The 20,461-nt window shown below is 45.1% G+C and overlaps 1 long non-coding RNA gene across 1 annotated transcript in view; it reads right to left on the bottom strand.

Moving 5' to 3' along the window:
- LOC119469313 overlaps nucleotides 1-16,699 on the bottom strand; it is a 27,155-nt gene extending 10,456 nt beyond the window's left edge. Inside the window, exons 1-2 of the long non-coding RNA XR_005198113.1 lie at nucleotides 16,670-16,699; nucleotides 16,009-16,014 (exon numbers count right to left, since the gene is read on the bottom strand). This is a non-coding gene — a long non-coding RNA (uncharacterized LOC119469313). The remainder of the gene's footprint in view (nucleotides 1-16,008; nucleotides 16,015-16,669) is intronic.
- Nucleotides 16,700-20,461: the final 3,762 nt, after the last annotated feature.

Raw genomic sequence — 20,461 nt, 5'->3', positions numbered from 1 at the left:
CCCCATGGTCTGGAGTTGTCTCTCTGCCCCTAAACTGCCACACCCAGCTATACCTCCACTTGTCCTGAAATTTAAGTGGGGGCCCAGGAGGGCACAGAGGTCCAGGGAGAAGGTAATGGGGGTCTCCGGAGTGTACTCCAGGGTTAGGTTGCTAGGGTGGATCCCCTTTCAGTTAAGGAACTAACATATGCTCCAGTGGAGCCCTCGGTGATGACCCATGGATAGTAGGTGGGTGCCAAGGAGGGTCCCTTTTGGAGGGTGGTTGCAGGAATCAGGGAGATTAGGATGATGACCGAGAACAGCGCAATAGTCTTAGCTTTGGGGGGTCCGTTGAGGATGGAACCGCTTCCCATCCTGCATCTGGGGGGGCAGACTTGACGTGTGAGGGGTGAATCCAGGCAGTCAGTCCGTCCACTTTGATTGCCGTGGAGGTGACCAGGATTACAGTGTAGGGTCCTTTCCAGCGAGGAGTTAGGCCAGAGGTAGTGACTCTCTTCACCAGGACTTCGTCCCCTGGCTGGAAGGGGTGTACTGGCTGGTCAGTGAAATCCACTGGGGTAGGACGAGTTCCCCTGATGAGCGAGTCCCCTGGGACTGAACAGACTGGAGTGCCTGCAAGGACTTAAGGAGTGTATGGTTATGGACTCCAGCATGTATGGCGTTCTCAAGTCTGGGGAGTAAGGGAGGGGGCCTTCCAAACATAATTTTAAAAGGAGTAAAGCTTTTTTATAGGGAGTACATGGGGTACGGAGGAGAACAAAAGGAAGCAGGCTGACCCAGTTTTCACCGGTCTCTAGAATGAATTTTGTTAGTTTTCTTTATGGTCCTGTTCATCTTTTCAACCTGCCCTGAACTCTGGGGGCGATAGGCACAGTGTAGTTTCCAGGAAACCTGTGCTGTAAATGCAGGGCCATTATCTTATCCCAGTGTCAGGGGCAAGCCAAACTGAGGAACCAGGTCCTGTAACAATTTTTTTCTCTACTACCAGTGCGGTTTCTGACCTAGTAGGAAAAGCCTCGACCCATCCAGAGAAAGTGTTTACAAACACAAGGACGTACTTACAGCCGCACTCTGGGGGCTTTATTTCAGTAAAATCTAACCCCCAGTGTTCCCCTGGGCTAATAGCTTTAAGTCTTATCCCTGCCTGACTAGGCCTACTGCCTCCTGGATTTACCCTGGCACCTACATTACAACAGGTAGTAGTTTTCCTAACAATCTTATATAAGTGTGGAATGTAGTATCTAACCCTCAGCAGCTCAGTTAATTTCGTTTGCCCTAAGTGAGTGGCCTGGTGTGTGTGCTTAACTAGAGCCCGTCCTAGAGCCTCGGGGAGCACAATTCTTGTGTCCAGTAGAATCCACCGTCCTGTGGAATCTTGTCGCCCCCCCTGTTCTTTAGCAAAGTTTTCTTCCTCAGGTGAGTACGTAGGGGTAGGAGGCAGGGTTGGAGCCAGCAAAGTCACAAGAAGGGTCAGAGGTTTTACTGGCCCCAAGGCTGCCGGTCTGGCCTGTAGGTCAGCTGCCCTATTTCCCCTTGCCTCTGGTGAATCTCCTTTCTGGTGTCCTTTTCAGTGTATTAATGCCACTGCCTTAGGCTTCCATATAGCTTCTAGTAGAGCTAGGATTTCCTCTTTGTTTTTGATGATTTTTCCCTCTGAGGTAAGCGATCCTCTTTCCTTATAACTGCCACCATGCACATGGACCGTAGCAAAGGCATACCAGCTATCCGTGTAGATGTTAACAATTTTTCCCTCTGCCCAGTCCAAGGCCTTTATTAAAGCTATAAGTTCAGCCTTTTGGGGTGAGGTTCCATGTGGAAGAGCCTGGGCCCAGATAACCCACTCTAGAGTGACCACAGCTGCCCCAGCGTACCTGACTCCGTCGACCATGAAACTGCTGCCATCTGCATACAGTACCTCCTCTGGGTTCCGCAGGGGGATGTCGGTGAGATCTGGTGGTGCAGCGTGGAGGACATCTATTGTCTGTTGGCAGTCATGTATGGGTTCCTCTGGCTCGCTGTCAGGTAGCAGTGTGGCGGGGTTTAAAACTGTGGTTTTTGAAAATTTTATGCGGGGCTGGTCCAAAAGTAAGGCCTGGTATTGGGCTGTGTGGGCATTAGACATCCATTTTCCCGTAGCTCCACGGAGTAGCAACTCCACCACGTGGGGTGCCACTAAGTTCAACTCCTGCCCCAAGGTCAGTTTGTTCGCCCCCGTGACTAACAGGGCCGTAGCTGCCACCGACCTCAAACAAGCTGGCCACTCAGAGGCTACGGGATCAAGTCTTTTTGAAAGGTAGGCAACTGACCGGGACCAGGGTTCCAATGTTTGGGTGAGCACCCCCTTAGCGACTCCCTGTTTTTCATGCACAAACAACTGGAAAGGTTTAGAGATGTCTGGCAAGGCCAAGGCCAAGGCTGCAGTCAGGGCAGTCTTGAGCTTGTCAAAAGCCTGTTGCTCCACCTCTGTCCATGTCAAGGGCTGATTTCCTCCAGCGCAGGCATATAGGGGCTTGGCTATCTCAGTGAATCCCAAAATCCATAGCCTGCAGTACCCTACTGCACCAAGGAATTCTCAAACTTGGCATTTCGTGGTGGGGTTGGGTATTTGCAGCACTGCTTGGACTCGGCTGGGTGCCAGTGCCTGGTTGCCCTTCTCTGTAACATAGCCCAGGTAAATCACTTTTGGCTGGCAGAGTTGGGCCTTTTTAGCTGAGACCCGGTACCCCAAAGTCTGCAGGGTTTTTTCAAGAAAGACTGGGTGGTCTCTTTACAGGCCTCCTGGGTTTTTGTAGCCAAGAGTAAGTCATCTACGTATTGGAGTAGGGTACACTCTGGGAACTCAGCTCGGAAGGCAGCAAGGTCTTGCCTAAGTGCCTCATTAAACAGAGTGAGGGAGTTTTGAACCCCTGAGGCAGTTTTCTCCGAGTGAGTTGCCCCAAGACTCCAGTATCAGGGTCGGTCCATTCAAAAGCAAATGTAGGCTGGCTAACAGGGGCTAGTGGGATGCAAAAGAATGTATCCTTAAGATCCAAGACAGTGTAATGGTGTTCTGGGTCCAAGAGACTTAGGAGGGTGTACGGATTTGGAACTGTAGGATGAACAGTATCTACCCATTTATTCACCTCCCTCAAGTCCTGCACAGGCCAATAGTCCTGTGTGCCTGGTTTTAGCACGGGGAGCAAGGGGGTGTTCCAGGGAGACTTACAGGTAGTGAGGATTCCTCCCTTCAAGAGTCTGGTGATGTGCGGAGCAATTCCTCGCCTGGCTTCCCGGCTCATAGGGTATTGCTTCACCTGGACTGGAGTTGCCGTTGCTAATAGCTGGACCACGACTGGGTGCGGTGACTTGCCAGCCCTGTGAGACTTGTTTCAGCGCATACTCCCGGTACACTCTCTTGAAATTTGCGGAGGAAGTCTGGTGCAGATGGTTGATCTGCCTCCGAGGATAAAGCTTCCTGCAAGAGATACTCGTCTGACAGAGCACAGGTGATGAGGATCTGCTGAGGTGGCCCTGTGGCTAAGGGAGGAGGAATTGAGAGGCAAGCTGGACCCTCGCTGAAAGAAATATTTGCTTGCAGTTTGTGGAGCAAGTCCCGTCCCAAGAGTGGATATGGACACTCAGGGAATGGGTGACAGTGCCATTTCCCAGATCAACGAATCGATTTGTGGTCCAGGGGCTAGCTGTGGTTTTTCCTGGAGTGCTGCTATCACTGCCTTTGTAACTCTCTTATTTTGCTTGGCCTCTAAGGTGTCTTTATTGTTAAAGACTTTTTGGGCAATTTTTAACAACTGAGTTAAATTCATTCTCTGAAACCTCTCTAATTTTTGCAAATTTTTTTTGATGTCTGGGGCAGACTGGGAAACAAAAGCCAGATTGATGGCCCGCTGATTGTCCGGGCCTCAGGGTAATAGGTGTCCAGTAAGCGCTCAAGGAAAGCAGCTAGCAACTCCTGTGGACCCTGAGTTACAGTTCCTACCTCGGAGAGTTTAGTGGGCTTGTGGGCCATTTCCCAAACCCCTTCTATAAGATACCGGTGAAAAGTGTTCAGAGCCTGGTGACCTCCTCAAGGTGTTGAGGTCCCATTGGGGTCAGCTAGAGGAAAAAAAACTTTTTCCTTGCCCTGGACCTATGATGGCTTTCAGGGCTTCCTGTCTAATTTTGCCTTTTTCCTCTGTGGTGAACAGAATTCGTAATAATTGTTGGCAGTTGTCCCAAGTGAGGCGATGTGTCTGGAGTATAGATTTTAAGAGTCCTGTCAAAGCCTGGGGCTTCTCAGAGAATGGGGGATGTTGAGTTTCATTGTAAAACCTCGGCAATGTCACTGCCTTAAATTCCCCAGCCTCCCAGCACTACCCCCTCCCAGGGAACTTTCCATCTGGGCAGGTACCTAACCCTCCCCCTCTCGCCGTCTTAGCAGTTCTCTAGTACAACCCCCTCCCGGGAACTCTTAGCAGTTCCCCAGCACTTCCCTCCTGCACAGCCCCTTACACTGGATGCATCTCTGCCAGCTTGCAGGCCATAGAAATCCCCTTTGCCATGCCATGGGGGCAGCCAATTTTGGGTTTAGCCTGGCAGCTTTCCCTTACTTTTAAAGCTCATGCCAGCACTTGGTGATTTGGCCCTCTCTTTGAATCTCTATCACCTTCCAGTTATAAGTTACTTGACAAGGAGGGGATGTGAACAAAGAATGGGCGACCCCGATTGTCTTCTGTTGGGGGTGCCTCTTGGAAAGGGAGGACTGCCGGTGGGTGCGGGGGCCCTGCTACGGGTGTGCAGGGGGGACAAGGTTTAGTTAATAATACTGTCGAGGGGGGTGCTGAGGCGCTGGTTTAGAGGGCCTTGAGTAGGGTGGAAGTAATTCCTGATCCTCCGCTGCAGTGGGGAGAATGGCTGGCCCAGAAGGGACTTTCTTTTGGGCCGGCTAACATGACCTGAAGTCTAGCCTGTTTTATGCAGAGCTTTAGCCATGGGGGAGGCCATTGGACTAAACCCAACCATTGGTCAATGTATGGAAACTGCTCAGGGTATCCAGGAGTTTCTGCAACCATTTTCATACAGCCTGGATAATTTTTTTTTTATGCCAAATTTTCCTCAAGAAAATTCACTAATTTAAAACTGATTACCCTAATTTAAAACTGGCTTCACTGAGGATTTGAACCAACAACCTTGCAGTTGCAGGCCCCACACCTTAACAACTATGCTAACAAGTCACTTTTGTTACAAAAAGTTAGAAAGCTTTTCTTAAAGCCAGATTCTGGATGCAAGTGCTGCACCCTGAGGCAGTGTGGCCTGCCTCAAAGCTGGGCGGGGCTGACTGCCGGCAGAGAAAGGAAAAAAACACTCTTAGTGTCAGTTTAAAACTGAACTTGCTGGCGGCAAGTTTTCCGCCCCTGCGGCATCTGGTCCCCTTCTCTCTCTCTCCTCTGTCTACTTTCTCTCCTCTCTTTCCTCTCTCCTCTATCTACTTTCTCTCTCCTCTCTTTCTGTCCACTTTTTTTTCTTTCTCTCTTTTTTTTCTCTTCTCTTCTCTTTCTCCTCCCTCCCTACTTTCTCTTTCTGTAGTAAAGCCAATTTTGGAAAGCCTCAAATTTAAAATTTGGCCCTCTTTAAAGCAGGTTTTAGCAGGGCCTCTGCAGCCAGGTCCTGCAAGGACCAGACAACTGGATTTTAGGGTTTATTCCTAGTCCTAGTCAGAGGAACAGGGGGTAGGGGCCAAGGTAAGGCAGCGGTCTTTTCCCCCCGCAAACCACAACTGGTGAGAATAAGCACTATGGAAGTTTAGCGCTGCCCGGGCATAATCCTCCCCCTTATACATTTTTAATGGCCAGTTGCTTCGGAAAGGTCGGGAAGTGACAAACGGGTGGACTAAGAGGTCTACCGGATGTGTGTTTTGGACCCACCACACCCGGTAGAGTGTGCAGAAGTGCTGCCAGTCAGTTTTTACTGGGGCGGTGACATCCTACCTCCCAACATCCAGGATAGTGCCAATATGCCTCTTTGTGATGCACCGTCGGGTACTGCCCATAACAACATTGGACACTTTCCTGGCAGAATAGGCAGTTACCTATTTTCCATCCCAGCCTAAGAAAGAGCACCCGTAAACTCTGATCTAGGGTTTTGTTCCACACAACCTCCAAAGAAGCTACCTCCAAGGTGTCGAGGGCACAACAGCCTCCCTGACATGGAATCTGACCCAGCACGGGCAAAAGTACTCTTTTCCCGGCGGAGGTGGCTGGGAGAATTTACAGGCCACAATGACCAAAACAAGGAAGAGAATGAAGACAACTAGAGTTAAGACTATCTGCCACATGGCAAAGGAAGAAAGAGTGAGGCCTCAGTGATAGAAGAAGAAGAAGATGAGGAAGAAAGAGAAAAGAGTAATTTTTGCTGGGGTATAATCAATAAAAGTTCCCTGCATCCAGTGGTTCGTCAACCATTGTAAGATATCTCCTACCTCAAGGGAAGATGGCCTGAACCAGTGTATGTCTGCTAGCAGGAGTCTAATAAAACTGACAAATTAACAGACGAGACAGGACCACATACAAGAGTGACAGACAAAGGGTGGGTGCCCCCCAGATGGGAGACCAGTCAGAGATGCCTGCCCGGCCACTTTCTCGGAAGAATTTTCAGAGGCGTCTTGGCTAAGGTGTACCCGTATAATCCCCAGGCCTGGTCACCTTAGGATGGAAGTCCAAGTAGTACAGCTCTGAGGTGAATCACCATTATGCCCTACGACACCCCAGTGGAACCGCGGGTGAAGGCCCACACAAGCCCTGTAGCCTTTCAGCTGTGGGACTACATATATACACACTCACTCTCTCACTCACACAAAGATTATGGAAAACAACCGAACGCTGCCACCCACTATGCCAGCTACCAGAGGTGAAGGCTGGTACCCTCTATGCCAGCTACCAGAAGGCGAACGCTGGTACCCACTGCACCAGCTACCAGAGGGCTGCTACCCACTATGACAGCCACCAGAAGGCGAACGCTGGTACCCACTGCACCAGCTACCAGAAGCCTCAAGTGACGTCTCGGTGAGACTTGCCAGGTCAGAGTTGCAATGACTCGTCAGTCCCCCGACTCAGGCCCTTCCTTTGAACTAGTTCCCAGCCCAGACTTACCTCCAGAGGATTTTTTTTTTTAGGGCCCTGAAGAATTTCGGGTGAATGTCGGCCAAGAGGTCGCTTATCCTCCACGGTGGCTCTCCGGGGCCCTGGGAAAGAACAGGGGGCGCCTCCCCAGAGGCCCCCAAGGTAGAAGCGGCCGCCTGGGCGAGACTCTGAGATGGCTTTTGTCTGGTGATAACAAAAAGAGAATATCTCGGTGGGACCTCCAAATGTTGTAATGGATCAAGCGTAGAAAGTTAGCACCAAGACAAAATTATGCCAGATTGCAGGGTCATTTATTATGCCGGCGACCACAGAGGACTCACGTCTCTCCAACCTGTGGCGTCGAAAAGAGGGTGCCAAGACTTTTTATACCCAAAAAACCACCTTGGGAGTGGGGGTGAGGAGCGGGGATGGGGATGAAAAGGTTTTGGACATTCCAAGGTCCAGGGGATTCTGTAATTCACTCCTGGGTGGAGACGAGGGCGGGGGCCTCCGGACATTCCAAGGGCCAGGGGACTTTTGTCATTCTGTTTGTTACTTCAGTGGTTTACAGAAGTCAAAATAAGCATTTGTTTACACACAGATCTTAGTTATCCTGGGCTGCTTACTTTAGTTATTACTAAATAACTACAGCAAAGGCTAGCAATTCTGGCACAATATCACACTAGCAATTCTTAAAACATTTCTAATATCACTTTACTAATAATTTTAATACTAGCTGATTCATTAAATATTTTACTTAAGTTATGTAAGTGTGAAAAAGCATTTGGCTGGTCTTTTATTCTGATAAAATATTTGATTTAAATATTTCTATTCTCTTAAGCCAATTAATTGGAGCTCTTTTATATACTTTCAGTAGTGAAGCGTTTTGTATGCAACACATAAGTTCATAGACATATTAGGCATGCCAATATAAGTACATCTTATAGATTTGTAAAAACTGTTTCTTCCCTATCTTAGACTTTCCAATTCTTAATAACCTGTTTTGCAACCTGTTGCCGTTGTCAGTTAAGTACCTTTAAATTTGCATATTAAAGGAAACAACTCAGGTGAAAGTAAATGGCAAAATTGACATTATAAAGTGTGGAGAGAAAAGTCTGGTGGGCTAGAGGAAAATTAAAATGGATTTAATTGCCAATTACACATAAAATTATAGAAATATATCATAGGATTGTATGAGGAGACCAGTTTTACTTAGATGGAGACTACCTTTCTTTTAACTGGATCTCTGAGTTCTGGGCAGAGCCCACATTGAATCCTGGGTCTCCAAAAGAGAATTATTATGAGGCTGGACCACATAATGCTTTTACAGTGCATTAAAAAAATTTTTTTAACAAAGATATTTCTATGTGTCTAAACTACATTTTTCTTTAGAAACCCAAGAGTAGCCTCTGTTGCAATAACTATTTTGGTCAATAAATCATTTTACTGACTAAAAGCAAGCAGTTTAAAAGCTGAGATATACTTGTCTGTTTACACTTTTGGGGTTCCATATGGAAAAACAAGTTTCTACCCTAAATGGAGTCTGTTGCCTTCTCCATTTTCTTAAAGGAACCCTAGGCATTATAAACTATTTTAGGTCCCTCATGCAGCATAGGATGCAAGACGAAGGAGAGACAGCAGAAGTAAATGAAGAAAACAGAATTCAGTCAACTGAGAAAAAAAAAAAAAACTTTTGCAAAAAGAAAAAAGGTCCTCAGAAAACAGCAACGAAAACATAAAGGTATTTTAAATACACACACACACACACACACACACACACACACACATCTTGAATGTCAGCTTTTAATTAAGCTGAGTTTTAACCATTGAGCTCCTTTAAAAAAAATCTTTCCAAGTATCATTACAATAATTCAGCTAAGACAAATTGCTGCTATTTCTGAAGCACAGACATTGTTCTTTATCTTTGACCTGGCTAGCAAAAAGGTGGCCTTGTTATGTAAATAAAGCTCCTTAAGTAGTCAAAATCAAAAATCTTTCCTTTTTTTTTTCTTTCACTAGCCATTTTTCTACCCCCACCACACCATTTTTTTTTTTTTTTTGGTGGGAATTCAGCTGCTTAGAGGCCTCGTTATCCATAATTTGGAACTTTCCTTCAGATTTGATCAAATTGGATAGAGTTGGTCAAACTCAACAGGAAAAAGACTGAAACAAAAACAGAAACAAACATCTACAACAAAAACAACAAACAGCCACAGCAAAAAACAGTTAAGCAAAACAAATGATTGTACAACTTACATGATTAATGACTGCTCTAATGGTAAAGAGAAATTAAGACTAGCTGGTTGTTAATTTTAACTTTAGCCAAGACAAATCCCAATTCAGTTACTTACTTAGGGCTGGGTCTCAGGCTGAAGACAGCTCTCTACCATCCTAGAAGGAAGAAAAAAAAAACCCACCTTCCCTGTTGGAAGCAAGCTCAAACTCCATAAAGGAGTTAACCTGCCTTCCATCATCATGGAAGCAGGAAAAACCTGCCTTCCTGTGTTGGAAACAACTAAAACTCCAAAAAAAGAACTGTACAGCAACATAAACTTTAGATCTTGACCAAATTTGGGGAGATAAGGGATTCTCTGGATGGGGTGCTCCCAGACTTCAGCAAATTGTCCTATTAGTTTGAGCCATAAAGTTAGCTCATGCTAATACCAAGCACCAATAGAAGATTTGTCAAAGGTCAGGGGCATCTTCACTCAGAGTCCCTCCATGGGTACAATCATGTGAACCTCAAAAATTTGAGACAGGTCTCAGTTAATTTCAGAAGTTTATTTTGCCAAGGTTGAGGATGCACACCCATGACACAGCCTCAGGAAGTCCTGAGGACACGTGCCCAAGGTGGTAAGAACACAGTTTTGTTTTTTTTTTTAATTTATTTTATTGCATTTTAGGTTTTGTGGTACATTTGAAGAACATGCAAGATTGTTGCGTAGGTACACATGTGGCAGTGTGATTTGCTGCCTTCCTCCCCAACACCTATATCTGGCATTTCTCCCCATGCTATCTCTCCCCAACTCCCCACTCCCCACTGTCCCTCCCCTATTTCCCCCAACAGACCCAAGTGTGTAGTGCTCCCCTCCTTGTGTCCATGTGTTCTCATTGTTCAACACCCGCCTTTGAGTGAGAACATGTGGTGTTTGATCTTCTGCTCTTCTGTCAGTTTGCTGAGAATGATGGTTTCTAGGTTCATCCATGCCTACAAAGGACACGAACTCCTCGTTTTTGATGTCTGCATAATATTCCATGGTGTATATGTGCCACATTTTCCCTGTCGAGTCTATCATCGATGGGCATTTGGGTTGGTTCCAGGTCTTTGCTATTGTAAAGAGTGCTGCAATGAACATTCGTGTGCATGTGTCCTTATAATAGAATGATGGTTTTATACGTTTTAGGGAGACATGAGACATCAATCAACATACATAAAATGAATATTGGTTCTGTCTGGAAAGACAAGAAAACTCAAAGCTGGGACAGGGCTTCCAAGATGTATGGAGATAAGAAAGAAATGGTTGCATTCGAGTTCCTGATTAGCCTCCCTGAAGGAGCCAATCAAATATGCATTTATCTCAGTGAGCAGAGGGGTGATTTTGAATAAAATGGGAGGCAGGTTTCCCCTAAGCAGTTCCCAACTTGACATTTCCCTTTAGCTCAGTGATTTCAGGGACTCAAGATAGTTTCCTTTCACTCAGCAAAACTAAGCTTCATAAATGAAGGAAAGAGAAAGTCTTTTTCAAACAAATGCTGAGATAATTTGCCACTATCAAGCCAGCACTATAAGCACAGCTAAAAGGAGCTCTAAATCTTGAAACACATCCTAAAAGCTCATCAACATAGAGCCTCCTTAAAGCATAAATTTAAGGACCTTTAAAACAGTAATACAATGAAAAACGTAAGTAAGGTATTCAAGCAACAATTAGCACAACAAATAGAATAGTATCTCATATCTCAATACTAACGAATGTAAATGGCCTAAATGCCCCACTTAAAATATATAGAATTTCAGAATGGATACGAATTCACCAACCAGCTATCTGCTGTCTTTGAGAGACTCATTAAGCTCTCACATAAACTTAAGGTAAAGGGGTGGAAAAACACATTCCATGCAAACGGACACCAAAAGCAAGCAGGAGCAGCTATTTTTATATCAGACAAAACAGACTGTAAAGCAGCAACAGTTAAAAAACACAGAGGAATATTATATACTGATAAAAGGACTAGTCCAACAGGAGAACATCACAATTCTAAATATATATGCACCAACCACTAGAGCTCCCAAATTTACGAAATGATTACTCCTTGACCTGAGAAATGAGGTAGATGCCAACTCAATAATAGTGGGGGACTTCAACACTCTACTGACAGAAAATCAGCAATGAAACAATAGACTTAAACTATACCCTACATCAAATGGACTTAATAGATATTTAAGAACATCCTGCCCAACTACTACAGAATATACACTCTACTCATCAGCACATGGAACATTCGCCAAGATAGAGCATATGATAGGCTACAAAACAAGTCTCAATAAATTTAAGGAAGTTGAAATTATATCAAGTACTCTCTCATATCACAGTGAAATAAAATTGGAAATCAACTCCAAAGTTAACCCTCAAAACAATACCTGGAAATTAAACAACCTACTCCTGAACGATCATTGGATCAACAATGAAATCAAGATGGAAATTTAAAAATTATTTGAACCAAATGATAATAGTTGCACAACCTGTCAAAACCCCTGGGATACAGCAAAGGTAGTGTGAAGAGGAAAGTTCATAGCATTAAATGCCTATATCAAAAAGTCTGTAAAAGCACAAACAGACAAGCTAAGCTCACACCTCAAGAAATTAGATAAAAGAACAAATGAACGCAAACTCAGTAGAAGAAAGGACATAAAACTCAGAGCAGAACTAAAGGAAATTGAAACAAAAAATACAAAATATAAATAAAACAAAAGGCTGGTTATTTGAAAAGATAAACAAAATTGATAGGCTATTAGTGAGATTAACCAAGAAAATAAAAGATACAAATGAACTCAATAGATGAAACCAGAGATATTACAACTGAAACCAAAAAAATACAAAAGATCATTCAAGGCTACTATGAACAACTTTATGCACACAAACTAGAAAACCTAGAGGAGGTGGATAAATTCCTGGAAATATATAACCTTCCTGGATTAAACCAGGAAGAAATAGAAACTCTGAACAGACCAATAACAAGCAACAAGATTGGAATGATAATTTAAAAACTGCCAAACAAAAAAATTTTAGGACCAGACAGATCTATAGCTGAATTCTATCAGATATTCAAAGAAGAACTAGTGCCAATCCTATTGACATTATTTCAAAATATAGAGAAAGAGAGAATCCTTCTTAAATCATCCTATGAAGCCAGTAGCACCCTAATACCAAACCAGGAAAGGACATAACAACAACAACAAAAATGCAGACCAATATCCCTGATGAACATAGATGCAAAAATCTTCAAGAAAATACTATAACTAAATCCAAGAGCATATCAAAAAGATAATCCACCATGATCAATTTGGTTTTATACCAGGGATTCAGGGATGGTTTAATACCCCCAAGTCCATAAATGTGATACACCACATAAACAGAATTAAAAACAAAAATCACATGATCATCTTAATAGATGCGGAAAAAGCAGTTGACAAAATTTAGCATCACTTTATGATTAAAATCCTCAGCAAGATCAGCATAGAAGGGACATGGCTTAAGGAAATAAAAGCCATCTATGACAAACCCACAGCCAATATTATACTGAATGGGGAAAAGTTGAAATCATTCCCCCAAGAACTGGGAAAAACAAGCATGCCCACTTTCACCACTTTTATTCAACATAGTACTAGAAGTCCTAACCAGAGCAGTCAGACAAGGGAAAGAAATAAAGGGCATCCAAACTGGTAAAGAAGAAATCAAACTGTCACTGTTCATCAATTATATAATTGTGCACCTAGAAAACCCTAAAGACTCATCCAAATAACTCCTAGAACTGATAAATGAATTCAGTAGCATTTCAGAATACAAAATTAATGTACACAAATCAGTAGCACTGCTATACATCAATAGCAACCAAGTTGAGATTCAAATCAAGAACTCAATTCCTTTTACAATAGCTGCACAAAAAAAAATAAAATAAAATACTTAGCAATATACCTAATCAAGGAGGTGAAAGACCTCTACAGAGAAAACTACAAAACACTGCTGAAAGAACTTATACATGACACAGACAAATGGAAACACATCCTATATTCACGGATGAGTACAATCAATATTGTGAAAATGACCATACTGCCAAAAGCAATAAACAAATTATGCAATTCTCATCAAAATAACCACCATCATACTTCACAGAACTAGAAAAAAAAAAAATCCTGAAATTCGTATGGAAACAAAAAAGAGCCAGCATAGCCAAAGCAGGACTAAACAAAAATAACAAATCTGGTCACATCACATTACTTGACTTCAAAGCATACCACAAAGCTGTAGTCAGCAAAACAGTATGGTACTGGTATAAAGAGGCACACAGACCAATGGAGCAGAATAGAGAACCAGAAATAAAGCCAAATACTTAACAGCCAACTGATCTTCAACAAAACAAACGAACACATTAAGTAGGGAAAGGACCCCTATTCAACAAATGATGCTGTGATAATTGGCAAGCCACATGTAGAAGAATGAAACTGGATCCTCATCTCTCACCTTATACAAAAATAAACTCAAAATGGATCAAAGACTTAAATCTAAGACCTGAAACCATAAAAAATGCTAGAAGATAACATCGGAAAACTCCTTCTAGACATTGGCTTAGGCAAAGACTTCTTGAACAAGAACCCAAAAACAAGAATAAATAGATGGGACTTAATTAAACTAAAAAACTTCTGCACAGCAAAATAAATAATCAGGAGAGTAAACAGACAACCCACGGAGTGGGAGAAAATATTCGTAAACTATGTATCTGACAAAGAACTAATATCCAGAATCTACAGGGAACTGAAATCAACAAGAAAAAATACATCCCATCAAAAAGTGGGCTAAGGACATGAACATACAATTCTCAAAAGAGGATATACAAATGGCCAACAAACATAAAAATGTGCTCAACATCGCTAATTATCAGGGAAATACAAATCAAAACCACAATGCCATACCACCTTACTCCTGCAAAAGTGGCCACAATCAAAAAATCAAAAAATAATAGAGATTGGCATGAATGTGGTGAAAGGGGAATACTTTTACACTGCTGGTGGGAACATACACTAGCACAACCACTATGAAAAACAGTGTAGAAATTCCTTAAAGAAAAAGTAGATCTACTATTTGATCCAGCAATCCCACTGCTGGTTATCTACCAAGAGGAAAAAAAGTCATTATATCAAAAAGATACTTGCACATGTATGTTTATAGTAGCACAATTCACAATTGCTAAAATCTGAAACCAGCCCAGATGCCCATTATGGATAAAGAAACTGTGGTACATGTATACCACAGGATACTACTCAGCAATAAGAAGGAATGACATAATGGCATCTGCAGCAGCCCGGATGAAACTGGAGACCATTATTTAAGTGTAACTCAGCAACGGAAAACCAAACATTGTATGTTCTCACTCATAAGTGGGAGCTAAATTATGAAGATGCAAAAGGATAAGAATGATACTACGGACTTTGGGAACTCTTGGGGAAGGGTGAGAGGGGGATAAGGGATAAAAGACTGCACATTGGGTGCAGTGTACACTGCTCAGGTGATAGGTGAATCAAAATCTCAGAAATCACCACTAAAGAATTTATCCATGTAACCAAACACCACCTGTTTCCCAAAAACCTATTGAAATAAAAAATTTGTTTAAAAATCAAGAAAAAAAGAGAATAAACTTCAAATGCTTTCACCACAAAAAATTGTTAAGTATTTGAGGTAAGGGATATGCTAATTGACTGACTTATTCAATATTATATTAATTGTAGCATTGTTTTGTATTCCGTAAATACAGACAATTACACATTGTCCATTTACAAAAAAACAAAGTTGAAAAACACAGCATGGCCTGCAGATGTGGGAGGACCTCCCTGACCATAGGGTGATCTGCAGGTGTGGGAGGACCCCTCCTTCCATTAACGTGGCCTACAGGTGCAGGAGGGCCACTCCTTCCTTCCATCAGGGTGGCCTGCAGGTGTGGGAGGGCCCCTCCATCCATCAGGGTGGCCTGCAGGTGTGGGAGGACCCCTCCATCCATCAGCGTGGCCTGCAGGTGCGGGAGGGGCCCTCCATCCATCAGGGTGGCCTGCAGGTGAAGGAGGACACCTCCTTCCATTGGCGTGTCCTGCAAGTGCAGGAGGACCCCTTCGTTCATCAGGATGATCTGCAGATGTGGGAGGACCCCTCCATCCATCAGGGTGGCCTGCAGATGCAGAAGGACCCATCCTTCCATTGGTGTGTCCTGCAGGTTCAGGAGAGTCCTTCCATGTATCACCATGCCCACAGTTGGCATGAGGGCCCCTGGGATCTCAGGGTTGGTCACCAGGCACCACATGAAGAGCTTCACGAGCCACGAAGGACTCCAAGAAGAGGTGGGAGCCTTTGTTCTCAGTGCTCCACAGCTGACCCAAAGCCAATGCCAGCTTGTTGTCACAGACACTAAAGAGGCTGCAGGTGCTGTCAGGGGGAGCTGGTGACTGGGATTAGGGTCCCCCTCTTTAGGTTTCACTCTTGTAAAAGCGTCTTGCTTCCCTTTGCTCCAGACCCCAGATGCATAGAGATTGTCTGAATGTTTTAGATGCATTCTTGGCGGTTCCCTCTTTCCTACACTGCCTTTTGTATCTGGCTTTAGGTCAGAACAATTATTTGGATAGGGCCATTCTGTCCTCAGCCTCTAGAAATACCTTTTTCTAAAGATCACTTGGAGATCCACCTTACACCACTTGGCTAAGAATAAAATTTAGAAAACATTTCTCAAAGCTAATGTATGTGAAAATGATTCCAAAATTGTTGGGTAAAATACTCTTATGAGTGTTGCTGTGTTTCTGTTTAAAATATCAGTGTTTCTCTATGGCCAAATGTCACCATTAACCATCAACATGACTGTATTAAATTATTAAAATGAGAACCTCTTGTACCTAGAAAACGGGAAATAAAGGACAAATCACCAGGGAGAAGTTTATTCCAGAAATAAATTTGTAAGCCCAGAAAAAGAAGTCATTGTTCAAGCCAAGAGCAGGTGAAGTCTTCTAAAGTGAAATAAAGATGTGGGCAGAACTAGGCCTTGGGAAGCCTGCGGTTTTATAATCAGGCTGGTTGGTGGGGGCAGTTGTTCAAGAAAAAGAGTCCCTCCACGCACATTCGAAAGGAGAGGGGAAATGGAAACCCACTGCATATCTGAGAAATCAGCAGTGCCACAAACGCCACAGAATCCAGAATAGGTGTTTTCAATCACCTGCCTGACACTGCCTCATTTCTCCAGCTCTTACTTTTTCTACACTTTCTCACGTAGTTGACTTCCTCCGTGTATGACAGTTTTTATGTATCATTTTGTTTCTTTCTTACTTTTTTGAGATGAAGTCTTGCTCTGTCACCAGGCTGGATTGCAATGGTGGGATCCCAGCTCACTGCAACCTCTGCCTCCGGGTTCAAGTGATTCTCCTGCCTCAGCCTTCTTTGTAGCTGGAATTACAGGCGCCCACCACCACACCCAGCTAATTTTCGTGTTTTTAGTAGAGATGGTGTTTCACCATGTTGGCCATGATGGTCTTGAACTCCTGACCTCAAGTGATCCCCCTGCCTCGGCCTCCCAAAGTGCTGAAATTATAGGTGTGAGCCACTGCACCCGGCTGGTATCTCATTTTCTATTAAGAGAAGAGAAAGATAATTCAGGCTTTCCTCTAACAAATTTTATATACATTTGTTTTTATTGTATAAATACTCAAACCCATTTCCTGCAGTTTCACATTTTGTTGAACTTCTAAATTTTTGCAGGTGAGAGCATTCCTGGAAGGATTCCTGTCCCAGGGTGCTGGCAGTAACTTCTCCACACACAGAGGCGAGGCAACGCTGCAGGGATCCTGACTAAACCCCGGGTTGTCCCTGGCTCCGTGGGCTGTAGCTGGATACCAGATGTGGCCGCCACACTGAACAGCCAGCATGACGATGTCAGGGGGTGGATGGAAGGAGAGAGAAATCCCCCCTGCCGGGGCCTGGGGTCTCAGAAAGTCGCCCTCAGAAAGACAGGCGCCGACATTGAGGCCGGCTAGCCTCGTGGTGACTGCCTGGGCAGAACCACCAATTCAGGCAGCCAGGCAGCTGGCAGAGGACAGGAGCGATGGAGACCTTGGAGCATCTGCCCCTGGGGACCTGTGGAGGCAAAAATTTGAGAAGGTTTGATTTGCCTGTGCAATGCATAGGGACACAGGGGAATGTTGAGGGGTCCCAAGTCCACCCTGACTTGGGGATCTTTGTCACGTCAGGGTGGGAAGTGGGAATGTGCCAAAGGGACAGCCACACAGAACAGCCCTGAAGGAAGGGGCGCCACTCATCAGGGCACAGCCCAGGCTCGGCTTCTGCCTGCAGTGAAGGAAACCAAGACCCACTTGGCCAGGAATGGAGAGGAAGAGAGGCAGCAGCTGGGGGTGCCCCACAGAGCCGCAGCCCATCCACAGCACAGAGTTGGTTGGAGATGGAGGAGGGGAGTCTGCTCTGAGTATGGACGGAATGGTGAGGGGGCAGGAAGTGAGGCTGCTCCCCTAGCAGGCCCTGTCCTAGCCCAGGGGCCACTCAGGGACAGGTCTGTGCCATCTCCTCTGCCCTAAGGCAGCTCTTGCCCAGGGTCTGCAATGACAGGCCCTGGCACAGCCTCATGTCACCAGGCCGACACTGGGACCCCACGTGGCAGGGAAGGGTCTGAGGCCTTGGTGGACAGCGGGCTCAGCCAGGTCACTCCTCAGAGGCCAGCCCCACAACCTCCCCTTCTGTGTTGAAGGCAGCTTCACAGCAGGCTGGGGTCCATGTCAGTGGGAAAACCACTCTTGCAGCTGGAGACCCACAGCAGAAACAGGTGGCCTGTGATCAGATCTGATTGCCCCCGGTGGCTCTAAGGTGGGGTAAGAGGCTGTAGAGACACCAGTTAGGATTTTGGCATTTGGGGTCTTCTCCAGCCCCGTGGCTCAGCCTGGCCCAACACTGTTCCTCACAGAAATACCAGAGCAGGATGCCTACCTTTCCCTGTCTGAGCCTAAGATTTCATTTATCTGGGTCTTGACAAATCCCACTGTCCAAGGGCCAAGGCTGTCAGCTGGCAAAACTTTGTGAGAACGCCCCCAAAGCCAGGGAAAGGGTCCTGTTCCGGGGCACAAAGCCCACTCTCACCCCAGCCCACCTCGAATGGCACCGCATGCCAGGGACAGCTGAGGACAATGCCACCTCTTCCCCAAGTTCCCTGGGTCCTAACTACAGGCCATGGATTAGGACACTAATCCATGCTTCATCTCCGGCCCTTTGAGGCCATTTTTAAAGGTAATTCAGTGCTACCCATTTGAGGACTTGAGACAAAACCTTGGGCAGGAATGACCTTTGATTCCCACGGAGGCTCTAACTGGGGCCTCAACAGGTGAAGGCTTTAAAGTTAGCCTTTTTCATTCCATCCTGACAATGCTGATTGATAAAACAGAGCTAATCTCCTGCCTTTGTTCCCAGGGGGCAAAGGTTTGAGCTGCCCCTTTTGAATCTGGGTCTTTTAACTATCCAACGAGTGAATCATAAGGCGACCAGAGGCCCTGGGATTAATTCCCTGCAGGACACACTCTCCTGGGACCCCAGAGAGCAGGGCCTCTCCGTGGCTGAACACAAACTGGGGAAACCACGCCTAGAATCTGTCTGGTGCCCACCCGAGGGAAGATCAGTGTCAGAGAGTTTCATTATCCGCAGGGCTCACGCCAGCTAATCTGCACAAGCTAGGCCTGGAGAACTCCCAGTGTCCTCCCAAGGCTTTGACCAGAGAAAGCCTCTCTCATGTCCGGTTCAGCTGCAGCAACTGCCAGCGGCCGCTAACAGCCCCCAGAGGCACAGGCATGCAGCCTGCCCACCGAGCTCACTCCCCAGTCCTACATCATGGGCTCAGAGCTTCCTGCTGCCTCCCACCCAGGCTTTCTGCCCAGTTGTTCCCTTAACCCATCCTAAACTCAGCTTCCTGAGGCAGAGCTGGAGAGTAACGCAGGCCAGCAGAGAGAGAGCCACATTAAAAAAGGAGAAAGAAAAAAGAAATAGAAATTAATAATATATTTTATTAAACCAACAGAGCCAAAATGTTATCATTTCAACACACTATCAATATGGAATGATTGTTGATGACATATTTTATATTCTTTTATCATACAACGTCTCTGAAGTCCAGGATGCCTTTTACACTGACAGCACATCTTAACCCAGACCAGCCACATTTCTAGGTCTCAGGGCCACTGGCAGCCACCACGCTTGACAGTGCAACCCAGGTACTGAACTCTTGAAGCTCATTTGTTTGGAACCCTAGTTACTACATACCTTAGCACTCACAAAATTGGTTGTGTGAATTTTTACATGTATTTCCAGAATTAATTTGCATTCAAAGTTTGACATCAGATACATAACGTCACACATCAAAGGAACGAATTTCTAATGGTGGAATATTGTCAGTGGCTGGACATCATTGTAAGGAAAGGGAGTTATTTTCAGAATCTGGTCACCATCAGGTGGCTGCCTTGTCCACACCGAGGCCTGGCCATGACTGTAACAGGAGAATCAGGGAGTCGCTTTCCAAAAATAAAAGAAATGACACAGGAAGGCCAGTGGTAACCCACGTGATGAGTTCTAGATAGTCAGAATACAAAAGCACCCTTTGAAGAGAGGCACAAATAGACAGGGAATGGGTGGAAAATGCCTTCCTCCCAGAACGTTCTGCCTTGAGAGACAGCAGGAGAGACACAACTGGGGCTTCGACATCCAGGGTGTGTGGCTTTTGAATAGGCAGGGCTGCAGCTCCCCCTGCTTTCTGTGTCTGAGGCCACAGACCAGAGCAGGAGGAGAGGCAGGGTAACAGGAAGAGGAGCAGGAGCTTGACCTGAAGCAGAAACACTGGGGGGTTACCATAAGGTGACCCCCAAACCTGAGGCCCAGTGAGCAGGTGGCTGCCTGTGCCTCTACAGAACCCAGAGACAGAGGCACGCACTCCTGGAATGTTGATACATGGCAGAGGTAACACTGAAAATGAGGGAAAATAATATACTAATAAAAGTAATAATGGTATGACAAAAAAATGCAAAGACAGCAAAAGAAAAACTAGATAAATTGGGCTTCATCAAAATTAAGAAC

The sequence above is a fragment of the Cebus imitator genome, unplaced genomic scaffold (genome assembly GCF_001604975.1).
Source record: "Cebus imitator isolate Cc_AM_T3 unplaced genomic scaffold, Cebus_imitator-1.0 Scaffold627, whole genome shotgun sequence".
Classification (NCBI taxonomy): Eukaryota; Metazoa; Chordata; class Mammalia; order Primates; family Cebidae; genus Cebus; species Cebus imitator.
This window is presented reverse-complemented; position numbering and strand designations above follow the sequence as displayed.